An 18852-nucleotide genomic window follows, 5' to 3' on the forward strand; every position below is an offset into this window, starting at 1 on the left:
TCTAAGCTACATATTCCTATTGATAATAGGTAATTAGAGGGCTCATTCCGTACATTAATTACATTTGTGAGGCTATGTGGTGCAATAGTTTCTTTTATCTCAACTTCAACATCAGATTCTGAGACCTTTATTTGTTCAGGAAAACTGTTTTTCCTTTAAAATGTTATCATAGCAGGGTAAAAAGTTAATATCAAGTTTTTTGTTAACGAAGCTTCTCATAAGTAGATACTGAAGATTTATTAAAATTGCTTCGGTGATATTTCTGCACATATTTTCTGAACACCAAATATTTATATGATATGACATCATATGTGTCTAAATAAAAGTACGTACAAAACAAATAAAAGTGAGAAAATGATCAAATTAAAACATAAAAAACAATAAAATATGCACACGTAAATACAAGAAATTATAAAAAAAACACACACAAAAAATCGCATGCCTGATAGAATAACATGAATAACAAAGAAAGTTGCAAAAAGTTGCAGCTGAAATCAATAGCATAGACTTAGAAAACATTAACTAATATAAACAAACTTGATTCATTTGAGGGTGAGACTGGGATCACAACTTTTTGTATATCTGAAATCGATGTATAAAGAAAAACATAGCACTAAAAAGGGCCCTTATAAAACAATCGTTTTAAAATAATAAAACAATATATTATTATATAAAAACTACTTTGTTATATACAATATACCTTTATTCTCAATACACTTTTCGATTTATGGGGATTAAGCACGATTTTATATTGCAAATTTAATTTAATATAAGGATTATTTTTTAAGCTATTTTCACTGCACAGTCCGCGTGTTTCTATTGTCTCACTTCTCGCGCTTTTCGTAGCCCCTACGAATGGGATAGAGCAAAAATGTATTTACCGTTAGTTTTATTGGTATTTTAAGAAATAGCTTTAATACAAACTGTGGTAAATTTCAATTTTTTATTTTTGACCTATGAAATCGACCAGTGTGCGCTGGGAAGTTTTACAATTTCATACTGAAAAAAGAATTGCGTTACAATCCTTATCTGCAACCAGATGGTCAGCTCGTTATGAAGCTGTTCATGTACTTAATCAACATTTCGACGAAATAATCGAAACTTTGATTATTATTGAAGAAAATATGGAAGAAAATGCAATTACAAGGCAAGAAGCGGAAGGTTTACGATTCCAATTGGAGCGACTTGAAACACCATTTATGCAGATACTTTGGCATTTTTTACTCACACGATTCAATGCTGTTAGTCAAAGATTGCAGAAAGTTGATTGTAGCATTGCTGACGTGATCGACGATTATCGTGGTTTGTTGCTGATACGAGAAATGAATTCGAAATCTAGGAAAAAACTGTTTTAAATATTTCAGAGATAAAAGAATATAAAACGATAGTTTCTAGCGAATACGTTTGAACTGAAATGCCAATCGTTAGAAATCAAAGGAATTCGTTGAATCAAGTATTCTGCCTCCTTGTATAGCGCAGATTGCGAATCATAATAACGACAGATCCAAATTTGAGACGCAAAAGATGCGGTGGCATACCAAGCCTCTCCAAAGAATTTAGAAATTCCACTGGATAATTCACGGCGTCGTTTTCATTCTCAACACGATCGATCGATTTGTATGAGCGCAAGTCTCCCGGAATTTGAATTTTCCAGTTTAAGTCAAAAACCTCGTCATTTTTGGTAGCTAACATTGCGCGTGCACTTAAGGAATCGTAGTTACGATAATTTGGCCAATGTCCGAACATTCATGATGAGTTCATCTTTCGTGAATTGATAACCGGCGAATGGAATTGATATCGAACCACCGGAAGTATCAACCGGAATTAAATAAATTCCAATTTGTTGCGAAGACGATGTAAAATGTCTTCGACAATGTCATTTTTGTTCGTATCCCATAATTGACGCAGATTTGAAGGCTGATATGTCGAAATGATTATCACGAAAAATGTACGAACTTCATTTTCATTCCAGGTATTAACATGTTCCAGCAATTGTAATCGCTGGCTTACTTCTCCAAAACATGCACACACCGTGCCATTCACAGTACACAATGAATCAAATAAAATTGTACCACGTACATTAATCAATAGCAACCGATGGTCGAAACAATCGTCGTTTTTCGGGTGGATTGTGCAAACTCGTCCGAAGGCATTAGTTGAGAACACACCTGGATATCTATCTACTGGTCGGCCTTGTTTTCTGTGCAACTATTTCTTCGACGATGCATTCCATGTATAATATCAAGGTATTTCCGAATAGAGCAATGTTGTCGCAAACGGATCCAAATTAACTGCGAGACACACAACAGTCGGAAAACGTTCATGAATTACAAAAGTAAATATCCTACAAAGCGCTTTATTACAGTTCACGTATCGACCGTTTCGTTTAAAACCAATAACTGCCATGTTGCTTCCTTTGGTGACGTAATTACAAACGTATTTTATCGATTACACCAAATTGCAATACTCAAGATTGATATGAGCTTTGAATGTGAATTAGACAATAATGAAGAATATAGTACGATCCATGTGTTGTCAACTTCGATATTCACTCTTCTAAATTGAATGCTGAATGTTCTGCCATTTTCGTCTAGTGAGCGATGCCGATAGAGTTGATATCTCTCATTTCTAGTTTGTGTTTCCGAAAGAAAAGCACGTGGATAGTGTTTTGTGCATTTATTGTCAGACATACAAACCGAAATGGGATTGTAGTGTCCGCAAGGTCCATGAACCATATTGGTTTTCGCCACTTGGTATACTCGTAATACTGGATCTTTCTCTGCATCAGGAATTTTCGCAGAAATGATTTCATCAATTTGATCTGGTGTAACCACCATCCAAAGAAGAATGTGTGCGTGCGGCAAACTTCTCTTTTGCCACTCAGCAGAATACATCTAGCAACTAACAGCACCACATATACCTTGCTTCAAGATAAAGTCCATCAAATGTCGTAAGTTTTGTTTGAAAAGTTGTGCTGTGACATCGTGAAGATCGCTTGCTGATTGACCACGATCCATAATTCCGCATGTATGCCACCGCATCGTGGGAGTACTTCTTGCCTTGCCTTGTCTTAGGGTGGCATACGTTTATGGCAAAAAGAACGCCGATCGATATTAGAGGTCGCTCTTCGTGGCTTCGTAACAAATTTCAATCTGCAATTGATCTCTTTGTGGTTTTCACATATAAAGTTTTCACTGAATAATTTTCAATAATTTTTCTTTTGAATAGCCGGAATAAAAAAGCAACCGACCGAAATTGAACGATTCAAATAATTTACAAATCAAAATATTGAAAAACAAAACAAACAAAAATTTATGAAAAAAAGTTATTTTTTGGAATTTTCCAATTTTCGACTTTTCCTCACAAAAACCATACTTTTCTTTATTCCTAAACCTTCCTCGATCCACAACGAACAACCTCTGAAAATTTCATCAAGATTAGTGCAGCCGTTCTCTTAGCTTTACTAACAAGCAAACATTTATTCGTTTGTACGGAAAACGAAAAGGGCTGTTTTTAGGGGTTTTCCGGCAATTATTCGAATTTAGCCATCTATCGATATAAAAACCATCCTTGAACCGCAATAAACATTAAAAAAAAAGAATTGGCAAAATTGGTCCAGGCGTTGTTGAGTTATGCGATTAGCAACACATTTTACGATTCATTTTTATATATCATCACCTGAAATGCAAAATAACGTATCATCAAAAATTTCAAAATTGAGTTTTTTACTGATTACGAATCACCACATCATATTTAATATGTGTCACAAATTTTAAGTTTCTGGGATCAAAAATACCCATGCTATACTAAAAATTCAAAAAAACGTATCATCAAGTGCTTGATTTCGTTAAACAAAATAACGTATCATCACTCATGTACATATGTAAATATAACAGAGTGTTTGTTTCGTTATATCGAAGTTAGCGTTCATTTATTCTTTATGTTTATTTTCAGTGATTAAGTTCAGTGTTCTTTGGTTAGTTTGGGCTACATGGTTGATCGGACGTGGACTACTATATACATATATGTAGCCCTTTGTGAGGCCATGGAAAAGAAGAACCCCTGTGCTCGAACTTATAAATTAACAAAACGCTTCTCGCCAGTTCGGTGGGATATCTGAAGGTATGCGCCCCCAAGTGTTTAAGTCTTGACCTCCTTAACGCAAGACAGCCAAGAAGGAAGTGTTGAGTTGTTTCCACCTAATCTTCTTCCATACGGCTTCTGCAGATGGCGTCTGGTAGGATTCCCTGCCTTACTGCGTAGAAGCCAATAGGGCAATGACGACAGCGTGTGTAAAAATTGTGGCCCAGCGCTGGCCAAGCTTTCGCTTTCTGAAGGAGGCTGCACTCCGGAGTAGTAAATCTACTGGAGTTGATAGAGAGCTCCTGACAGCAGACCCCTCCACCTTTGACCTATCCGTGAAGAAGCTCACTGTTCCTTTTCTCCAACGGCTTCTTCCCACCCACAACTCCCTCGGTATATGGGTAGAGAAGGAGCCGCCAGAGTTCGGCTTAGTGACTCCATGATCTAAGTGATCAGACCCGTGCTTTTCTAGGAATTCAGCAGTCTATGCTTTTACAAAGTTTAACAACTAAGAAGAAATGACAACATCTGCAGGACCTAAAAGCTTTAATTCCAGCAGACTGTTATTACTTTTCTGATAATGTACCTTTTGAATAATTTGTTATTTAATAAATAATAATTAAACATTATCCTCATTTTTTAGCTTGAAATATTTAAATTTTTTCTAGTACTTATGTATATGTTAATAATAAAAATAACATGAAATATGAAAAACTTGCAACTGTTTTTATTTAAAATTAAAAAAAGTATTAATATTTAAAATTTTTAATTTTAATACAAATTTAGATTGATCATACGTTATTTTGTTTCAGAAATGAAAATTCAAAATAACGTAAGACACCTACTATAAAATTTGCTTAATTTTTTCTTTATTTTTTTCTAAAATATACTTATAGTTTCATGTCAATTCAGATTTGAAAGTTTTGTTTCAATATCTCAAGTGGTTTTCTTTTTATACGGTTTTTTGCTTCTCCTGTAAACCTACGAAAAGTGATGTTACGTTATTTTGCATTTTAGGTGACGATATGTATAAGATAAGATATGTACACTTGAAACATTAAGTTGACATTTTACTTACATCTTTTTTTTCTTTTAGCTTTTTATTAATTTAAATCACTTAGAATTGCCATCAGGGTACTGCTTGACTAAAGTACCTTCGCATAGTACTCCCTTATGCGTTGGTAGCCTTCGGCCGCGCTCTAAAAAAATAACCCTGGTCGAACCAATACTCGAGATGAGTACTTTCAGGCAGTACAGCTTTCTGCGTTAGGGGCTTTTGGCCACGCTTTAAAAAAGAACTCTTGGTCGGGCCAATACCTCGGGTGACTGAAGCACCCATATTCGTATGCATACGAAGATTGTTTGTACACATTTCAATTTTAAATATAATTTATAGGCACTTGTTTTTATTTCTAATAGGATTGCTAAATAAAGAAAGAGACATTTTCGCTCAAAACAGGAATTTCAGCGAATTGCTGTTATTTGCTTATTATCGTATGGCAATGCCCCATTTCCACATAAGTGATGTCCATAACGAGTGTAAAAAGTAATTTTAAAATACAGATTTCTTACTTAAAAAACCTGTAAAAAGTGTAAAATGTGAGTATGTTTAAATGTGCGTAGAGTGTGTTATATGTAGTAAAATAGTTATCGTAGTTGAAATTTTTGGAATTTTTTAACTTTAAAGTCAAATATCTCGTATATATATTTTAATCAATGGCGCCATAGAAATCGGAATTTTTCCATCGATATTACCCCAACAACATATACTACATTTAATTATTTTCGTTTTTCGAACAACCTTATGCCGAATAGGTCCGTCAGTGTATAAGTTATATATTGTATATATATATAAATAAAATTGCTTGAATTCCGATCTTCTGGATGTCGTTTTACACCCTGGCTATGATTCCTGGAAGTTGCAAGAGTATAAAATGTTCGGTTAAACCCGAACTTTTTTCTTTCTTGTTCAATGTATAGGATTATCATGTTCACTTAAACCCGAGCTTAACATACTTTCTAAACATTTTAGGTCAGACCGTGTATCAACTGCAGAAGCTATATTTAAAGCGGTTTCTTCAATACTAAAATGAATTAGTTTTCGTTTTTCCGAAGTACTACGTGGTATTATTAAAGCAAAATCATTCATCTTTTGTTCGGTTTTTTGTTTATTTCATTTGTATTTTGAGAGAGTTTAGCAATTCCAATTAGCTGTTCCGTTTAAATTTGCTACAATTATGTAATAGGGTATTCTCGTACTCATAATTTAACAGATATCAATTGGAATAAAACACATGGCTTTTCCGCCCTCCATTTAAAATTTTGTATCTTAATTGCTGGCTGATTATGCACTTTACGTGTTAGATTAACTCCATTTGTACTCATTGCAATGTTTCACTTTTGTCCATTTGTGCTACCCATCTCAAGAGGTGAACAAATATGGGTACAAACTCTCAGCAAAAATGAAATTTTGATAGTTCTAATTCTACTAGTATTGTAAGAAATTGTTAATCAATAATTTATATAATTGTATTTTTAATTATGAACAAGTAACAACTGGTATATTAAACAAATTGTATACCTATTTAAATAATTAAAAAAAAAACAATTTCTCACTCAATATTAATCTTTTGCACTCCACACGATTTTGAACGTTGGCTATCAGCTACTCACCGCCACTTTACGGCAGAAACAAACATTTACAAACTCTCGTACAACTTATTATGGGTATTCAGACCAGCTTTGTTATTCGTTAGTTTTTACTCAGTAGTTGTTTACGTGGGTTTTGTTTTTGTAAAATTAACGTTTTACCGAGTAACGAAGTACCCGACTGGCAAGTATGATAGTTTTTTCGTTATTTGCTGAAGAGAGTATTATAGTTTTGTTCACATAACGGTTGTTTGTAAGTCCTAAAACTAAAAGAATCAGATATAGGGTTATATATGTATACCAAAGTGATCAGGGTGACCAGTAGAGTTGAAATCCAGATTTCTGTCTGTCCGTCCGTGCAATCTGTAACTTGAGTTAAAACTGAGAAATTATGATGAAACTTGATACACGTATTTCACGGCTTCATAAGAAGGTTAAGCTCAAAGATGGGCAAAATCGGCTCACTGCCACGCCCACAAAATGGCGAAAACCGAAAACCTATAACGTGTCATAACTAAGCCGTAAATAAAGATATTAAAGTGAAATTTGGCACAAAGGACCGCATTAGGGAGGGGCATATTTGGACGTAATTTTTTTGGAAAAGTGCGCGTGGCCCCGGCCCCTACTAAGTTTTTTGTATATATCTCGGAAACTACTATGGCTATGTCATCCAAACTCCATAGAGTCGTTTCCTTCAGGCATTTCCATATACAGTTTAAAGATGAATAATAACCACGCCCACCTCCCATACAAAGGTTATGTTGAAAATCACTAAAAGTGCATTAACCGACTAACAAAAAATTTCAGAAACACTTAATTTTACGGAAGAAATGACAGAAGGAAGCTGCACCCAGGCTTTCTTTTTTAAGTGAAGATGGGCGTGGCGTCGCCCACTTATGGAGCAAAAACCATATCTCAGGAACTACTAATCTAATTAATTTTACAGCAAAATAAAAAAAAGAATGTAAATGACGACTAATGAAATCTCGATTATCACTTTATCATGCGAGAGTATAATGATATGAATTGGTTGAGATCGAGGAATGTTCATTTGTTAAAAAGTCAATATTTCAGTTTTTAAAATTTAGCAAAGATTTAAAACACTCCTCAATATGCATTGCGGGCTGGCTCTGCTTTGAAAATATTTTATAAATATAAATCACACTATACAGAATTTGCTATGTTCGCATACCCACATTTCTTCTAAAAACTTCTCTTATTGCTCTTTTCAAGTGATTACGAGAAGTGCTCGGCCTGACACAAAATCCGCCGACATTCATAATTTATCGACATTTTTGATTTCTAGTGCTATTTCAATAGAAAGCTTCAGGGAAACATATACATACATATATGTCAAAAATTTGCGCAGAAATAACTCAATTTGCCGTAATCTCCAATAAACTTGACTGTGTAAAGTGCTGACAATCTTAAAAAAAAAACAAATGGCCAGCTGACACTTTACAAGTATACTATATGTACTATATTTTATTTTTATTTATTTTTTTTTATTGAAACGTAACAAGGATGTGGTTTTACATTTCATTCAAATTGCAACTAGTAACTAACTTAAACTAACAAGCAACATGTTTCGTAATTTATAAGGTACAACATAAAAGCTCTTTTAAAAACTTTATTCAAAAACTAAACTTTGTGTTAAAAACTAAATATTATAATATTTGTTACTTGCTCAAAAGGTCTCGAAACGTTGTCCTTTTCAGTCTGCGCCTGCTATTTCGAGGTTCTCCCAGTTGTCGGGCTTCAGCGTTAACATGATTTTGTAACCTTGTAGCATGTTTCGATTCCGTTTCGTGAATGACTTCCCGAACCATTTTTATGCGGAGATCACGATGTAGATCGGAATTGCGTATGTACCACGGGGCATTTACAATTTTTCGCAGGACTTTGTTTTGGAATCTTTGCACCGCTTCGATGTATAACGGTGCAGCGCATCCCCATAGTTGGATTCCGTATGTCCAAATGGGCTTTAACGTTTGGTTGTAGACTAGGATTTTATTTGAGATAGTTAATGGTGATTTCCTGCCGATTAACCAGTTTATTTTGTTATACTTTAGTTTTAGTTCTGCAACTTTCCTTTATATATGCTCCCTTCACTTTAATTTTGCATCCAGCATCCAACGTCAAACCAAGATATTTCGCTGAGGTGGAGTACGGCTAGAAGGACAATTCGCAAAAATTACAGGCGATGCAATTTGATGCCATTGCACTATGTTCGGAAACATCACTTTTCTTGGCCAAAACTATTAAAACTTAAAATAACGGAATTTTTAACTGGAATTTGAAGTTGCAGTATAATTTTAGAATTAAAATTAAAAAAAAAATGTTTACATAAAATTTTTGTTTCTTTTATTTCTGAGTTTTTATTTTTTTTAGTTCTAAATGAGGAAATATACGATACTTACGAGTAAATATGTTGTTTCTGGAAATTGAAAATATAATTTACACACGTATTTACGAAAATATTAAAATTTTATTAAACTCTTTAATTTAAATACAATTAATTATCCAAAAATGTATTTTCCTGTTCAAGTTCTTCTGGATAATCGTCCTCGTCGCCCTCGTCGTCATCCATATTTTCTAAATTCTCAGTCGCACATGTTTCACCGATATCCTCACAATACAATAATTCCTTTACTTCTAGTGGCAGCTTTAACGCTTCCTTTGGCGCACACGTGTATTTAAGCGAAGAGATGAAATTAATGGATCCGATGTGTCAAGAGCTCTATGAAATACATCGAAAAGATTATCAATCAAACAAGAAGTGGTGTATTCTGAATTATTTGCTTTGAGTGAACTATAACTTTATGTAGTGTGGGAGTCATTGGCAACCAGGGGTACTTGCTTTGATATAATTGACCAGTTTGAAAGCAACACTCTTCAAATTTATCCAAATTTAGGGAAAATTTACAAGATTAACATATTAATATTATTCTCATTCGAAATATTAATTCAGTGTCTACTCCTAAAATTTTCGAAAATTTATCATATTCCGTAAATGCTCTTCGCGACGTGTTGCCGTCATTTGTGGAACCACAACCACCTGCTTTCGGAACATCAACATGAAGACTTAGTTCTTTCCACAACTCATTCCGAATATACTCTTTTCTTATCTTAATTGCATCTTTATCTTCCTCCGATCTAATTTGAAATTTCTTTACTTCCATCTTGTATCCTAAATGTAGTACGAACTCAAAAAATCTAATCCAGGAGTGCAGTGGACTAATTCCGTACTTTAGATTTCCATCGATAGGATGAAATTTTACGCTGTTATAATCTGTGACTTTAACAAAGTCAGTTTGGGTTCCATGGCATATTGGACATTTTTGATTTGATTTTGTATCGGTTAAAACATTCAAAACTTTTCCATCTATAACAGTTAAAAACACTCTGAACGTTATTTCGATTATCTTACCAGCTTCGATTTCAACACGTAAGTTTTCAAGCTCTTGAATTTGTTTATTTAAGTCAGCAGCTTCTCCTGTTATCACTTCCTTAGTTTCACACGTGAATTCTAATTTTAAAGGCCGATAAAATCTTGTGGACTGCGGAAAACAATTATTCCAAATCGGGGCTCACGCGCTACTCAAGAGTCTCAAAGGAATCACTGTTGTGGCCAAAAGACATGAATCAGCATTTCGTGATGTACTTTGATCAAGGAAAGATTGCTTATATTGAGATTGACCAGAGCTGCTGTCAAAACCGGAGCTAAATATCATTTCCGTTGATATGAAGTTACCCGTAATTGTCGCAAATACTTCCTTTTGCATCTCTATAATTCTTTTAGCCGTATGGTTTAAAAGCATTTGTAAAGGAACCTTTGCACATTTGTCATCTACAAGTACACCATCGGGTCTGCACTTACTTTTTATTGCTAATATATTATCATAGGGTGGATAAATATTAGCGTTACGTTCCTTGCTAGAAGTCCGGATGGAACAGTATTGGCTCTTCGAAAAATTGTTTTCGAGAAGAAAGGCTAACGCTTCCTCATCAGACATTACAATAGGTGCTTTTACATCATCGACATATAGCTTCCTAATCTTGGATGGTCTTGATGGACTTTCGATGGTTTCTTTTAAAACAACTGCCAAATCTACTTGTCCTTCTTTTCGAGCTGAAATTGATGCTGCTTGAACTAACAATTTGTTTCGTTGTGTTCTGATATCGAGAGGTTTGCTGCTTGTCTTCTCTTACTTCGTTTAGATTTCTCAGAGTACTTAAGTTGCGGGCGTCCAGTTAGTGATACAATTTTTTCATCTAGGCTTAGTTCTACTGTGCATTGAGTCTCTGTGGAAGTGTTTTCTAAATTTATTTGCCTGTTTATTACAGTTTCTGAACAAAGCCAGCCAGAATATTTAATTTTAAAATCATCTAATCTTCTATGACACTTTTCCCACTTTGCAGACAAATTATTGTTAAGTATGAGTGTTTTTTTTGTTAAATACTTATAGCATTCATCTGAAATGTTATCGGCTCCACATTTTTGTATAAAATAATTTATTAGTGCGTCCTTATTTTTTCCTTTCTTCTGCTTGGTCAACCAAATATCAAAAACTGCTGAATTCTGTAAACAAATGACGACTGAAAAAAAAAATTTACTCAAAAACCGCAAATCGAGATAAACATTTTCAAAAACTAAACACTTCAAAGTAATTTTGGTTTTTAATCTTATGCTTAACACTCCTAAACAAAATGTGTTAAGCTTACTCAAACTTAAAAAATAAAATAAATTCCAAAATGTTAAAGACTTTTGGAAAAAGTTATTTTATTTTTTAGAGTATCCAACTTTTGAGTATTATATTTTACAAAATTAATAAACTTACCATCACCTTCGTGTTCCATTTAAACTTTTATTTAACACGCTTTGTTTTCAGCTTTAACAAGCAATTGAAGTAAGCACTATAAAACACCGAACGCAAATATGTTTACAAATGAAGCAAACAAATTCAACTTCGATGACTCACCGAGTAACGGTGAATTGCATATTACAATAACAAAATTCATTTTTGATTGTTTTGGAGCGTTGACTACTAGATTTCAGAAACAACAACATATTTCGGGACTGCAAACATTTTGACTTTTGGCCAACGAAATGAAATTTCCATTATATTAACTTACACTTGAAGTTAAGTAATTGGAATGAAATATTGCATATCAGAATAGAAACAGTATAAAACCTTTACGTGGTAGCTTTCTGAGAAGTGAATAGCGGCCATCTTAGATTTTCAGTGGTAGCAACGCATTGCTGTATATATTGAATTGATAAACATTAGACAAATTTGTTTTAATAACAAAAACTATAAGTATTGTTGCTTAATATAATGGTTAATTATTTATTAATGATATATTTTTACTAAGAGATAATTTAAGCACCATAGTATGCCATATTTCGCCATAAAAAAACATTTACTGATATTCAGATATGTCACTTTATGTAGTGAGTTCTTATTAATAAAATGCAGCCCTGTTTCTAGACTTCTCGGTGGTGAGTTTTCTCCTGAATGTATTTATTTATAATACAGACAGAAAACGTTTTCTATTCGTAAGTTTTTGAAATATTATTACCAATAATTTTAGTTTACAAATCAAATCCCACGGTTTTTAGGCATTTGAAGCTGGATTTTAATACATCGTTCTAATTTTCATTCGTATACTAGATAGATAAAATATTTATTTCTTTATATGCGAAATTGCACATATAAAATTATTTTCAGATTATTTAATTCATTGTCATATTTCTCACATGCTATTTGTTCCAACGAAATGAAACGAATTTTATTCAATTACTAGCTGACCCCGCAGCCGTTGTTCTGCGTGAAATTATGTGTTTTGAAACGAAAAGAAAGTTAAATTTAACGTTGCATTTTTTTTTTCAATGTAACGCAGCTTGATAAACAAAATTTTTTGCTTTTTGATCCGGTATACAGAAAAGATGGGTTTCCAACTCGTGAGTACGCCACGTATATCTGACCGTGTGAAAAACAGAGCATTTCCAAATCTATGCTACACACTCTGCGACTATCCTTGTTTCCAGTTGATTGTCATCTTAAATGCAATTTACACTGGAAACGGAATACGTTTTAACTGAAATGGCAAATCGTTAGAACTCAAAGGAATTATTAGAATCAAGTATTCTGCTTCCTTGTATTCGATAGCGCAGATTGCGGAACATAATAACGACAGATCCAACTTTGAGACGCAAATGTTGCGGTGGCATACTGCCAAGCCTCTCCAAAAAATTTAGAAATTCCACTGGATAATTCACGGCGTCGTCTTCATTATCAAAACGATCGATCGATTTGTATGAGCGCAAGTCTCCCGGAATTTGACTTTGAAACTTCCAGTTTAAGTCAACAACATCGGTATTTTTGGCAGTTAACATTGCGCGTGTACTTAAAGAATCGTAGTTACGATATTTTGGCATTGGCCGAACATTCGTGATGAGTTCATCTTTCGTGAATTGATAAGCGGCGAATGGAATTGATATCAAACCAGCGGAAGTATCAATCGGAATTGACCCATTTCCAAGCTTTAGCGAAGACGATGTAGAATGTCTTCGGCAATGTAATTTTTGTTCGTATCCCATAATAGATGCGGATTTGAAGGCTGATATACCGAAATGATTACCGCGAAAAGTGTGCGAGCTTCATTTGCATTCCAGTGATTGACATTTTCCAGCAATTGTAATTGCTGTTTTACTTCTCCAAAATTCTCAGACACCGTACCATTCACAGTACGCAATGACTCAAATGAAGTTGAACCGCGTTCATTAATCAATAGCAACTGAAGGTAGAAACAATCGTCGTTTTTCGGGTAGATTGTGTAAATTCGTCCTAATGCATTAGTTGATAACACACCTGGATGCCCATCTACTGGTACCAGGTATAATATCAAGGTATTTCCAAATAAAGCAATGTTTTCGCAAACGGATCTCTGACGAAAGTTGAGAAAAAACTCGTAAATGTTAATTTTGTTACTGGCGGTGTTTCTACTGGCTGTACTGTATTCTCTGGGTTGAAATACACTCTTTGGCCATTCTCCTAATCAAATGCGAGACGCACGACAGTCAGAAAACGTTCATGAATTGCAAAAGTAAATATCGTACAAAGCGCTTTATTGCAGTTCACGTATCGACCGTATCGTATTGCTTTCTTTGGTGACGTACTTACAAACGCATTTTATAGATTTCACCAAACTGCAATACTCAATATTGATATGAGTTTTGAATGTGAATTAAACAACAATAGGGAATATAGTACGATCCATGTGTTGTCAGCTTCGATATTCACTCTTCTAAATTGAATGCTGAATGTTCTGGCATTGTTATCTGGTGAGCGATGCCGATAGAGTGGATATTTTCAGTTTGTGTTTCCGAGAGAAAAGCACATGGATAGTGTTTCGTGCTTTTATTGTCAGATTTACAAACCGAAAAGGGATTGTAGTGGATGCAAGGTCCATGAACCATATTGGTTTCCCACTTCGTATAATTCCGTAGAAATGGTTCCATCAATTTGATCTAGTGTAACCACCATCCAAAGAAAAATGTATGCGTGCGGCAAACCTCTCTTTTGCCACTCAAAAGAGTACATCTAGCATCTAACAGCACCACATACATATACGTTGCTTCAAGATAAAGTCCATCAAACATCATAGCTGTTGTTTGAAAAGTCGTGGTGTGACATCGTGACGATCGCTTGCTAATTGACCGCGATCCATAATACCGTACGTATGGCATCGCATCCTGGGAGTACTCGGTCATGTGCCTTGGGCTGCTAATGTAAGTTGATGCCAAAAAGAACGCCGACCGTAGCAAATTTCAATCTGTAATTCATCACTGTGTGTGCAACACACGTGACATTTTCACTGAATAATTTTAAGAAATATTTGAAACAAACGACAAATTTAAAAGATTAAAATAATTGAAAAACAAAACTAAAAAATTGAAAAAAAAAATTGTATGGAAAAATTTAATTTTTTGGAATTGTCCAATTTTCCGACTTTCCCTCACAAAAAGCATACAGGTTTTTTTATTTTTTAACTTTCCCCGATCCCCACAGAACTTTGTCTGAAAATTTCATCAAGATTGGTTCAGTCGTTCACTCAGCGTTACTTATAAACAAACATTCAATCGTTTGTATGGGAAAAAGAAAAGGGCTGGTTTTAGGAGTTTTCCGGCAATTATTCGAATTTTTCTTGCGTAAAAACCTTCCTTGAACCTCAAAGAACATTTTAAAAAAAGAATTGGCAAAATTGGTCCAGGAGTTGTTGAGTTATGCGCTTACCAACACATTTTGCGATTCATTTTTATATGGTATACTAGAGGACCCTCCCAAGATTTACTGTGGCTGTTACATAGGTAGTACTACTAATACCATCTATATGATTTCTATTAGTTAGGTTATAAATATTATTTAAGCAATAATCGCATTTTTGTTGAAGGTACTTGTGTTAGTTTACAAAAAAATTAATCATAAAGAATTTCGTGCGTTAAGAAAGAATATTTAGCAATTTTATAATTTTTCAGCAAGGATCAGTTTGAAATTGTACGCATATATGTATTCATCGTTCCCGTTTAAATATTGCATTGCTCTGTGCAATGCTTCGAAAAGATTTCTGTATATCTCAAATTTTAATAGACCTTTTTATCAACACTTCAGTTATGCAAATATTTTTTTATGCCAGACCTTTTGCAATTGTAAATTGCCTGTCAAGATACCCCCTCCAATAGTTAGGAAGTATGAAAAAAAAGTTATAGCTAGCCATACATGTATTGAATGACCCAATTTATTATTTAAGAACGAACAACTCTGTCCACAATATGAAAACTTGATCTACAGATGTCGCCTTTTACTTTGGCATCGTTTTGTTTAATGCGCGATTACGCCAATTTAAGTTTTGAGTATTGGATACTGCGATGGTAGCGCCATCCATCGGTCAAACATTTAAAATTAGCAATTAATCACAAATGAAAAATTAATTTAAAAAAACATTTTCCAGTGGACCAAATTGTAAATCTAAACCATTCTCGAATCTCCTTGAACATACACACAAAATTTCATCAAAATCGGTCCATCCGTTTAGGCGCAGTTCAAATGCAAACACACAGTCAGAAGATTTATATATATAAAGATAAGACTAGCTGACCCCGCAGCCGTTGTCCTGCGTGAAGTTATGCGTTTTGAAATGAAAAGACAAAAATTCATATTGTATTGATAATAATTTATTTGCTATTTGTCTACATTTTTCTGCAATGTAACGCAGCTTGATAAACAAAATTTTTTGGTTTCTGTTCCGGTGCGTAAATGTCCAAAAATTTGGTTTTCCAACTCTAGAGCACGCCACGTATATCTGGCCGTGTGAAAAACATAGCATTTCCATATGTATGCCACCCACTATGAGACTATACTGTTGATCGTCATTTTAAATTCAATTTTCACTGGAAACGGTATACTTTTGAACTGAAATGGCAAATCGTTAGAACTCAAAAGAAATGCGTAGAATCAAGCATTCTACCCCTTATATTTGATAGGTGCGTCACAATCAGATAGCGGTGATGCGGTGGCATACCAGGCCTCTCCAAAGAATTTAGAAATTCCACTGGTAATTCACGGTGTCGTCTTCATTGTCAAGACGATCGATCGATTTGTATGACCGCAAGTCTCCTGGAATTTGATTTTGAATTTTCCAGTTTAAGTCAACAACATAGGTATTTGTGGCCGCTAAGATTGCCCGTAACTCAAGGAATCGTACTTACGACAAATTGGCCAATGTTCCTATAAGCAATCGTGATGAATCCATCTTTCGGATATGGGATTGATATCAGACCAAGGGAAGTATCAACCAGTATTGACCCATTTCCAATTCTTAGCATATACAATGTTAAATGTCTTCGGCAATGTAATTTTTGGTCGTATCCCATAACGTGGATTTGAAGACTGATCATCGCGAAATGTGTGCGAGCTTCAGTGGCATTCGAAATAACCATCGCATCGTCTTTCGTTTGATTCCAGTGATCATCATATTCCAGCAATTGTAATTGCTGGCTTGCTTCTCAAAAAGTTGCATACACCGTACCATTCACAGTATGCAATAACTCAAATGAATTTGAACCGCGAACATTAATCAATAGCAACCGAAGGTAGAAGCAATCGTCGTTTTTCGGGTGGATTGTGTAAGTTCGTTCTAGTGCATTAGTTGAGAACACACCTGGATGTCCATCTACTGGATGACCCTGCCTTCTGCGTAACTATTTCTTCGATGATGCATCCCATGTATAATATCAACGTATTTCGAATAGAGCAATGTTCTCGCAAACGGATCACTGACGGAAGTTGAGAAAAAACTCGCCAATGTTAATTTTGTTGCTGGTGGTGTTTCTGTTGACTGTACTGTATTCTCTGGGTTGAAATGGACTCTTTGGTCGTTCTCCAAATTAACTTCGAGACGCACAACAGTAACGTTAACGTTGCAAAAGAAATATCCTACAAAGCGCTTTATTTCAATTCACGTATCAACCGTGTCGTTTAAAACCAATAACCGCCATTTTGCTTCCTATGTATTTACAACGTATTTTATCAATTACACCAAACTACAATACACAACATTCACATGACTTCTGTCGCTGTGTTGCCGAAAAGCACATGGATAATGTTTTGTAAATTTATTGTCAGACATACAAACCGAAAAGGGATTGTAGTGGTTTTCATCACTTCATATAATACTGGATCTTTCTCTGCATCATTAATTTCCGCAGAAATGAGTTCATCAATTTGATCTGATGTGACCACCATCCACCATCCAAAGAAGAAAATGTACGTGCGACAAACCTCTCTTTTGCCACTCAACAGAGTACATTTAGCATCTAACAGCACCACATATAACGGGTGATTTTTTTGAGGTTAGGATTTTCATGCATTAGTATTTGACAGATCACGTGGGATTTCAGACATGGTGTCAAAGAGAAAGATGCTCAGTATGCTTTGACATTTCATCATGAATAGACTTACTAACGAGCAACGCTTGCAAATCATTGAATTTTATTACCAAAATCAGTGTTCGGTTTTTTTTTTTTTTAGGACAAATTTTGTTCAGCGATGAGGCTCATTTCTGGTTGAATGGCTACGTAAATAAGCAAAATTGCCGCATTTGGGGTGAAGAGCAACCAGAAGCCGTTCAAGAACTGCCCATGCATCCCGAAAAATGCACTGTTTGGTGTGGTTTGTACGCTGGTGGAATCATTGGACCGTATTTTTTCAAAGATGCTGTTGGACGCAACGTTACGGTGAATGGCGATCGCTATCGTTCGATGCTAACAAACTTTTTGTTGCCAAAAATGGAAGAACTGAACTTGGTTGACATGTGGTTTCAACAAGATGGCGCTACATGCCACACAGCTCGCGATTCTATGGCCATTTTGAGGGAAAACTTCGGACAACAATTCATCTCAAGAAATGGACCCGTAAGTTGGCCACCAAGATCATGCGATTTAACGCCTTTAGACTATTTTTTGTGGGGCTACGTCAAGTCTAAAGTCTACAGAAATAAGCCAGCAACTATTCCAGCTTTGGAAGACAACATTTCCGAAGAAATTCGGGCTATTCCGGCCGAAATGCTCGAAAAAGTTGCCCAAAATTGGACTTTCCGAATGGACCACCTAAGACGCAGCCGCGGTCAACATTTAAATGAAATTATCTTCAAAAAGTAAATGTCATGAACCAATCTAACGTTTCAAATAAAGAACCGATGAGATTTTGCAAATTTTATGCGTTTTTTTTTTTTTTAAGTTATCAAGCTCTTAAAAAATCACCCTTTACCTACACTACTCCAAGATAAAGTCCATGAAACATCGTAACTGTTGTTTGAAAAGTCGGGCTGTGACATCGTTACGATCGCTTGCTTATTGACCGCGATCCATAATTCCGCACGTATGTCACCGCATCCTGGGAGTAGATACTTCTTTGATGGACCGATATTAGGGCGACCTCTTGGTGGCTTCGTAACAAATTTCAATCTGAAATTGACCTCTTTGTGTGAAACACACGTAAAGTTTTCACTGAATAGTTTTCAATAATTTTTCTTTTGAATAGCCGGAATAAAAAAGCA

Source organism: Bactrocera dorsalis, chromosome 1 (assembly GCF_023373825.1).
Source record: "Bactrocera dorsalis isolate Fly_Bdor chromosome 1, ASM2337382v1, whole genome shotgun sequence".
Classification (NCBI taxonomy): Eukaryota; Metazoa; Arthropoda; class Insecta; order Diptera; family Tephritidae; genus Bactrocera; species Bactrocera dorsalis.